This window comes from Cyprinodon tularosa, unplaced genomic scaffold (genome assembly GCF_016077235.1).
Source record: "Cyprinodon tularosa strain WSP-4 unplaced genomic scaffold, ASM1607723v1 ctg864, whole genome shotgun sequence".
Taxonomy (NCBI): Eukaryota; Metazoa; Chordata; class Actinopteri; order Cyprinodontiformes; family Cyprinodontidae; genus Cyprinodon; species Cyprinodon tularosa.
In genome coordinates, this window is record NW_024039634.1 from 426,842 (window position 1) to 436,749 (window position 9,908).

The following is a 9,908-nucleotide window of genomic DNA, read 5'->3' on the forward strand; positions in this document are numbered from 1 at the left end:
ACAGATTTTTACATATTATTTCAGTTCAATATGGGAAAAAACTCAAATGTTAGATATTTATTTTTGTTTACACTTGTGTGTACAAAATAAACCTGTCTAAGACTTAGTCTAAAAAAAAAAAGTCAGAATTCTGTCTTTTTTCTCAGAATTCTGACTTTAATCTCATTAAAACAAGAGAGGTAGTTTAGTCTCTAAAACAGACATGGCTATGGCTTGATGCTAACATCTTTGTTAGTTGTCAGAATTCAGTCAGAATTCTGAGATAAAACTCAGAATTCTGACTTTCTTCCCATATTAAACTGAAAAAAAAAAATCTAAAGATCAGTTAATTTTTGTTTACTTTTTCAGTGGCCCTAATCCTCTTCCATAGACATGTTATCAGAGTTTAAACCTGACTTATATTTTCCATTAAACCTTTATAGAGCACTCAGTGAAATACTTTGAAAATCAAATTATCAAGCCAATAGTGTTATTGGAATCCAAGACAAGGCTTTATTACCTTTGTAAGATTAAAAAATACAGATATTTTTGTGGCAAATAAAATTTTCAATGTAATAACAAGAAACACCAACTTGCCCGAATATATAAAAATAAATAGTAAAAGTGCTTCTAAAAAAAATCATCAAAAACGCTCTGAGAGTGGTGAACGAACAGCCTCTCTCTCTTCCTTTGTCACGTGAACTCGCTCGGTCGCGCGCAGGGCATGCCAGATGCGCAGCATCATAGCAGTTTTCAGATAGCAGGAACGGTCGCTGACAGGCTGCTTCTCCCGTGCCCCATTAGCCAGGTAATATACAGATCAAGCAGAATCATTTTGTTGTGCATTAAAATGTCTCATTCAGCAGCACCAAACACGCATTTTGCCAACTGGTCACCAGATAAACTAGTTGTCTTCTTGTAAGATGCTATTTTACTTTTTATATTTTGTATCCATATTTTTTATCTTAAGTGTATACATTAGTCTATTTTATTGCATGACGTATACCCACAGTTTTTAGATATTTTTATAATTTTATTTACCTATTCCATATTATATGTTTCATGTTGCACGATTGTACCATAAAAAATTCCTAGTTTGTGAACTCCTTCACTAACAATGGCAATAAACCTGATTCTGATTCTCAAAGTTTTACACTGTAGCCCAAGTCACTGACGACCACATAGGCTACAAATAATTTTGGTAGAGTTTGCAATTGCAAATACGGAAGAGGATTAGGGCCACTGAAAAAAAAAAAAAAGTTAACTGATTTTTAAATTTTATTTCAGTTTAGTATGGGAAAAAAGTCAGAATACTGACTTTAATCTCATAATTCTAACTTTTTTCTCATAATTCTGACTTTTTGCTGAGAATTCTGACTTTTTGCTCAGTATTCTGACTTTAATCTCAGAATTCTGACAATAAAAAAGTCAGAATTCTGACTTTTTTCCCATGTTAAACTGAAATAAAATTTAAAAATCAGTTAACTTTTTTTTTTCAGTGGCCCTAATCCTCTTCTGTACAAATCTATGTGTTAAGACAAACGTTTTCTGTTGTATAGGTTTTGTTAGGCAACATAAATTAACACATTTTGGTCTCTTTATTGTCTTAATTGTATATTGATTTAGTAATTGCAGCACAATACCAAGAAAGGAGGGTTAATCATATTGAAAAATCTTAAAAGCTGTTCACATTTTATTTTTAAGTGGTTTGTGCAGCAGGTATTAAAATAGCTATTATTTTGTAGGCTACCATAAGTCATATCCACGTGACAAGACTTCCAGTCATGTTGCCCTAATAGCCCATTATTTAAACTAATGTGGCATATTTGTTAAAGCTATTATTATTATTATTATTATTATTATCATCATTATTATCATTATTATTGTCATGATGGTTATTATTAATATATTGTAGCCAGTCACAGCAGGGAAGCTCTATACCATCAACATCTACCAGGACAGGAGATGAGGAAGAGTTCAGGTAAGACACAGAGACAGAAAAAGACGGATGAGGGAGAACAGATGGGTGAGGGAAAACAGGGAGATCAGCCAGATGAAAGAAGTATGCTTTAGTCTGTTCTGTTGGTGATGTGACTTTTTTCCATTGAAAACTCACGTTTAGAGAATGTTACAAATAAAAGTCAAATTTCATTCAACATGCGTTTATTTTTTTTTAGAATTAAGTGTTACACGTGCGCTAAAAAGTGCCCTCCCCCCCCCCTCCTGAGCACCTGCCCCCCAAAATGTCTGTGCACGCCTCTGAGCGGCAGCCATTATTGTTGTCACCCTAGCGCGCTTTGGTCACGTGGTTGATTACGTTACTCTTGATCATCTGTCCATCATCGTATAAAGCCCGCCCTGACAATTTGATTGGATCGCCTGACAGTGGGCGATAATACTCGCGCTACTATGGAGCAGAGCCAGACCGAACTTCCCCGAACTCAAACCTTGTGGGCGGGACTAAGTTCTGACTGGCACCCAGGCTACTTCTAGACCTCACTGAGGGTTAAATGTGTCTCTAAGATTTAGCATGTCCTTCTAGCTACTCTGAAGTAAGATAATCACAAACAATATACAGTACTGATTTAAAAGTGTGGGGAAATGTTTTTGTTCATAAAAAACAAACAAAAAAACTGAAGCCTTTACCTAACCCTCTCTATAGTGAGACCAAAATAAATATTAGCTTTTTTGGGTGACTTTTTAAAATGACCAAACTAAACATACAGTATGTCTCCTGCTAAAATCAATTCACAATCTTATTGTTATTCTCTTGTTAATTGCTTTGTTTCTTCACTATTTTAAAACACATGGCTTTATTTTTGGTGTAGCAATACACCAATGCACAAAAATAAAATGATATGATTGATAAATTCATAAATAATCACTAAAATTCTCCTTTATATAGAAAATCTACAAGGCAAGAGATTGTAGCGAAAAGTTGATCTAATATAATTTTATTTTCTATATAGCAGATTGCTGTTTTTTATATAAATGCCCACCGCCTTAAAAGCTTAGAAATAAAATAGTTAAATCATATTTGCATTTTGTTATGTTTTTTGTTAGTTATAATTTAAATAATTGTGGTATTGGATATTGGATCATATTGTCCACAGACTTATGAATTGAACTGAATAAAAATAGTATTGCGAGAAACTTTGTGATATTGGCAAATATTTTGTTGTCATCCAAGTAAGTAAGTTGATACAACATCATATCATAAAGCTGGTTACAACCCTACTGAAAACCACAGGCGAAAGAAACGTACTCCCCATTTGATATAAAGAAGTACAATTAAATTAATGCCTTCAAGAAATCTGTTTTGTTTTTTTCTTTTTTGAGGGGGGAAAGCACTAGATGTACTCTTTTTTTTCACAATTAAATTATTTTTCTGTTTTTAATAACACACAAAAACATACAACACAATATAATAAAACAGACACAATAAAAACTGAAAAATCTAGTGCATCTGTAAATTGATCTTGACTCAGGAGAAACATTGTTCTCCTCAGGCCTGTCTTTCCTCTGCTTTAGCTCCATTGGGGGGATCCTTAGCTGAGACATGTAATCTTCTATATAATTCCTCAGTCTGTTTCTGGATGCCTGCCCGGCCTGATCTGACAGCTGTTTGCTGTCTCAGAGGGGGGCATTATTAGGGGTCTTGTTCCCTGCTTGGCTGATTTCTTAAGGCACATGCTCCTTTATAGGATCTTCTAATAATTAAGACAAACATGACACTTCAGACCACTACAGATAAGGAGATTATCATGTTTGTCCTGCCAAGAAAGAAGCCGGAAACCAATGGAGGCAGTTATTTAGGAATAATTTGCTAATACCTTTATGTTCATTGTAGATGCAAAATTAAAAGCTAGTAAGTTAAAACATTTATCTCAAAATCTTATATTTACAAGGGGAAAAGAGGTCTTACTGACATTATGTCAACAAGAATGACCATCATGACAATGATCAAGCTGATCATTTAATGTGAGCAGCCTCAATTTCTGCATTCGTTCTGCTCATCCAGCTGAGACAGATGAAAAAGAATCACTGCAGTGGAAGAACATTCTCCACCAGATAATCAGATGGATCCAAACACGCTGAAAATGGACGAGGGAGCGTCAGAAGGCACATCGACCGAGTGACCTTTGTGTTTTCTCACACGAGCCTGTGGTGTTAGCTGGACGTTTAACAGAGCAGACAGCAGCGGTGAACGGGGTCCCTCAGGGGGCAGCATCAATCCCACACACTGGAACTGATTCTCCATTTGTCAGCCCCGTTAGCATCTCATTACCTGCCTTTCAGGTCTGTTTGGTCATGAGCAGAGCACCGGTGAGCATCTGTGCAGATCATTGTGTGAACATGGTACACATCTGTTCTGTCAGTAACAGTAATTCAGGTTTTAGCATCTCTTCAGTTTTCCCAATAAATCCATCTAATTTCCACTAAATCACCTCAAAATTCCCACTAATATTCAATATACTTATTAGATTAGAAACTGGAAATAAATATCACCCCCAATTAAAGAAAAAAATTCATCCGATTTAGCTAAAATTTAAATTTATGCAACAAGCTGCAATTCTTTGAATAAAATAACCAATTTCCTATATGATGTATTAAAATTTCTTTTTTTTTTTTGCATTTCTAGCAGTGGTGGACAAAGTTCTCAGCAGTAGTAGTATTGATATTTATAGTCAAATCTTACTCAACTACAAGTTACTTGGTCAAACATCTAATCAGTATTAAAGTATAAAAGTACACTTTTGAAAATACTTTATTCAAAAGTACAGGCGTACATATTCAACAATATTAATAAAATTTTCTGATATCGCTACATTTCTTTATAATTTTCAGAGTAATTTTAAAGAATCTTGTAACTTTTGAGTAGCATATTGTAAAGAAACTGAGGCTGGATCCAAACATAACCAAGACAAGTCAGTGATGTTTGAGCAGTTTATTCAACAGCTTGTTTGGAGAGCGGGACTGAATCTGAGCGGAGCAGAGAGGCGTGCAGATTATTTGAAGTTCTACCAATTCATGATCCAGGAGAGGAGCAGGCAGTCCTGTCAGACTGACTCAGAGATCCAGGGGTCCAGACGCAGGACATAGAGGATATCCAGGCAGGCAGGCTCAAATACTCAAATACTTCTAAGAGATACTGGACTATTCTTACAGGGTCTGCACGAGATAATCTGGCACTGAGGTCTGGTCTGATGGGGATTATATTGTGACTGAAACAGGTGACGCCGGTCAGAGCTGATTGCAGATTGTATGCAATCTGCAATCACCTGTAGAGCAGGTGTATGGACTGAGTGATCAGCCCGGAATCAGTGCCGAGATCATTCCACATATGAGAACTCATTCCTACTGAACAAACTGAAGACATGGCAACAACTAGTCTATCTAACTATCAGTATGTCTGTCTGTGTACAGGATAACCTGAAAAATGATGGACGGATTTTAATAAGATTTATATCAGAGGTGTACCTCGTGCCAAAGAACAATCCATTCAATTTTGTTGATGATCCAGATTGTTATCTAGATACAGAGACTTTTTTTTAAAGATTGTGAGATAGGGGTGTTTGCTCCCAGGGCGCCACATAATGGCAGCCCACTGGATGGGTTAAATACAGAGGTAAATTTCTCCAAAGTGAGATCAATACAGTTCAGTCATTATTATTATTATTTTTTGGCGGATCAAGCAGTTCGTTACTAAACCAGAGGCTGGTGGCTGTGACTATTGACAGCCTTAACGTCAGACTCAAAAATTGCTTTGGTATTTTACTAAAGACAAAAACACAAGAAAAGGGAAAGTTTTAGTTTTGTCAGCAGGATCAGTTGAAATCTTATGAACGGTTAACCTCATGCCAAGGAACAATTCGTTTAAATTTGGTAATGATCCAGATCATGTGTTAGTTTTAGGTGTATGTCACAATCTTGCAAAATGTGCTGCTTGGAAAAAGTCTGAGGTCTCTTAGTTTTTATATAGTTTTCTGATTATGTTTGACACTCCTCACATATTCTGACAAATCCAAACCTCAAAATATTTAGCGCCGGAAAAATGTTTAATATTGTACAATAATTTATGATAGAGGGTAAATAAATTCCTGTTAAGTACTCCCTTCATCCTGATGCGCCTGCTCTGCAGACTGGAAACTTTTAACATCTAACGTTCCTGCATGCTGATTTAATGACTGCTGTAAATATTATTTTATGCTTTAATTGGGTTTTATTTCCCCACGTAAACTAGTTTAATTATGTCATCTGCTCTGTTTAAGCCAACTGGCTGCCAAAATCCGAAATACTTGTACAACTTAAACCGATTTCTACGTGTCTTCTCTGTAAATATAAAAGCTATATTTTTAAAACCCAAATAACCGTCGATTCCATGATAGAAAACTGCCACAAAAGGGCGACAAATCTCCATTATATGATTCTGAAAATATTTCCTATTTAAATGGACTCTTATGTTTTACTTTAAAAAAAGAAAAAACTAAAACATTCCCACCATTATCTTTGCAAATTATAGGTCTGTCCCTGAAGCTGTTTTTAAGATGATTTTAATATTATAGCTCAGTTGAGAAGCAGCTAGCACTGCTGCCTTGCAGCAAGAAGGTTCTGGGTTCGATTCCCGGCCTGGGGTCTTTCTGCATTGAGTTTGCATGTTCTCCATGAGCATGCGTGGGTTCTCTCCAGGTACTCTGGCTTCCTCTCACAGTCCAAAAACATGACTGATAATTGCGTATCAGGTAATGCATGGATAATAGGATTTGAGTTGCCATTCTGAGAAGACATGTTTGCTGCTAACATTGAATCATTTAATAGATCATTTGTTTTTAAATTCTTTGCTCACCTCAGTCACAAACACCAACAAAGTCTGCTTCAGAGACAAAGCATATATTAAAAAGGAAAGTTGTTAAAGATATTTATGCTCTCACGCAGTAGTTACAAAGAAATTAAGTGAATATATTGGTATTCGATCTTGCTTGTCTGGAACCTGTTTGATTGACCCAAAGGTCATGTTTTCATGCTCCTCCAGTAGCAGGTGGGCCTCTTCCTCTTTTATTTGTTTGGGTCAGAAGCTGACACGTTTCAGAATCACTGGTCTGCATAAAATAGTAAATCAGTTCCCAGTTTATTTTAGAATAAGCATATCATAAGCAAACTTATTTGTCTAATTTGAATGAATTATCCATTGTACTATCAGATTTTGCAAAGACTAACATCTTTTGTCAGATATGAAGCTTATTCAGACTCAGGACGGAAACCCTGAGTACCCCCCCTGGGAAGTTTACCAGCTGTGTACCTGGTGAACTTCCCAAGAAAGCCTCCTGGGAGACATTTTAGTCAAAAAGCAAAAGATTTAGAGCTATTTACTGAGCGACATTTACATACAGTAGGTAACTTATTGTACAAAAAATGATTTGAGGAGTAGTTTAAGTTTTTATTTTAATTTAGCCAGGCCTGACACAAAGCGTATGCAAACTTAGTGACTGCTCAGGGCCTCAGGGCAACAAGAGGCCCAAATAAAAATTCTGTCTTTTATTTATTTAGAATAATTTCTACATTATTATAGTAACAAATTCACACAATATCAGGATAGAATTGTGCAGGGTTTTTTTTTTTATCAATATTTAATGTAAAATCATTACATATAGTTTGAGAAAAAAAAGAAATATTTAACTTGGGGCCAGATTGACACACAGATGAGGAACAACTACTCTAGACTTCTCCTAAACCAGGAGTGTCTGATACATCGATAGCAATCTACGTGTCCATCGCAAAGCTAGCATTGGTGAATTCCGTTGCATAAAAAAGTAGACATCAGCCTATCATCTATCCTACTATTCATCTAAAGTACGACACAAACGTCCCACTGAAATACTTGTTTTTCCTCATCAGATGGTTATCAATTTTAATAAATTCATATGATGTGATTTTCTGGAATTTTCTTTGGGATTCTGTGTTTCACTGTTAGAATTTACATATGATTAAAATTATAGATCGTTGCATTCTTTGGAAGTGGGCAAACCTGCAAAATTAGCAAGGGGTCAAATACTTATTTCCCCCACTGGAACTAAAATCCCAGCTGTCTGGACAGCAATCAATTTTCACACAGCAAACTTCGAAAGCAAAAGCATTGAAGGATTATTTCAGTTGAGTCATCATTAATAACAAAAACAATAAAAAGGTCCTTCCAAGATGGAGAGAAAGTAAAAGATTTATCTAGATTTAAGATCTATTTGTCTCCTCCAGACTGGACTATTGCAACGCACTTCTCATTGGGATCCCTAAAAAGAGTCTGCTGAGGCTTCAGTACGTTCAAAACTCTGCAGCTAGGATCCTGATGAGAGTGTGGAAACATGAGCACATTACCCCCGTTCTCCATTCACTACACTGAACACGTCCCGCTCCCTTCGCTCCACTCACTCAAACCTGCTGCACATTCCCAGAACCAGACTCAGGACAATGGGAGATAGAGCATTTTGTGCTGCTGCCCCACGTCTGTGGAATTCCCTCCCTGACACCTTGAGGGCACCTCAGTCCACTGAGTGTTTTAAAAAAGACCTTAAAACATTTCTTTTTAGCAAAACTTTTGGTCCCCCTTAGATGTTTCTTTTTTCTCTTTTAAAACAGCTTTTATTATTGTATTTCTTTTATCTCTATGTATTTCCTTTTTAATGCTTTTTTAAATGCTTTTTTGTAGCACTTTGAGGCCTTTTTGGTGAAAAGTGCATTATAAACTAGAAAATTTCTAAAGAAATTTTGAGGGGGGCCACCTACTGCCCGTCTGGGTAACCGGGCCAATACGGCCCTGGCAAGTGACGTCGGGGCTCCCCAGACCAACTGCTTACGCCTTTGAGGGCTGCTGAGGGAAGGAAAGAGGGCCAAGTCATGGGCAAAGAGAGCTGTGTGCCACTTGTGCTGAAATCTGGGAAATAGACGTGCACAGCATATGATGCACAAGGGTAATATGGGTTTTCCATATTGAACCGCAGTGGGTAAAGCGCAGTTGGCGGGCTCTGCCCGCCTGCTAGGAGCCCTTGCAGCGATGAAAAAAATCACCAATGGCGGGCTCCGCCCACCTGCTATGAGCCATTGCAGTGATGAAATCACCAATGGCGGGCTCCGCCCGCATGCTCAGAGCCATTGCAGTGATGAAATTACAAATGGCTATGAGCAATATGCCACAATGTATGAGTGTGTATAAGGAAGAGGCTTTTATTCTGTAGAGTCCCTGTAGTGTTATTTTGAAAGTCTATCATGGATGTGCATCAAAAGATGGGTCATGCCCAGCAGTGATATAGAATCCATTTCCAAATGTTAAATCACTGGTTTTCCATGTTATTAGGTGAATAGCTGCTGTATTACAGAGTAAATGGGAGACTTTTATTGTGAAATTTGCTCTGGGGTGTGTTTTGAAAAGGTCACTAGAGTCTAATAAAAACAACCTGGAAGAGTTTGGTTGATAACGTTGAGCCATTTGCATCAATTATTGCATTAGTATAATCTAGAGGCTTTTATTTTGTAGGGTCCCTGGAGTCTTATTTTGAAAGTCCAACAGAGTTGTGTTTAGAGAAAATGTTCAGACCCAGCAATGATAGTTGATGACTTTCCAATCGTCAAATCACTCTTTTTTTCCATGTTATTAGGGCAGTAGATGAAGAGGAAATGGGAGGCTTTTATTTTGAAATTTGCCATAGGGTGTGTTTAAAACAGTTTCCTAGAGTCTATTCTCTAAAATGGGGTTGAGTTTGGGTCATAATGTTGAGCCATATAGGGCAATAAATATATGTAAAAAATATAGAGGCTTTTATTTTGTAGGGTCCCTGGAGTCTTATTTTGAAAGTCTATCAGTGTTGAGTGGCAAGGGAAGTGTCATGGACAGCAGTCATATAGTATCCATTTCCCAATGTTAAATCAGTGCTTTCACC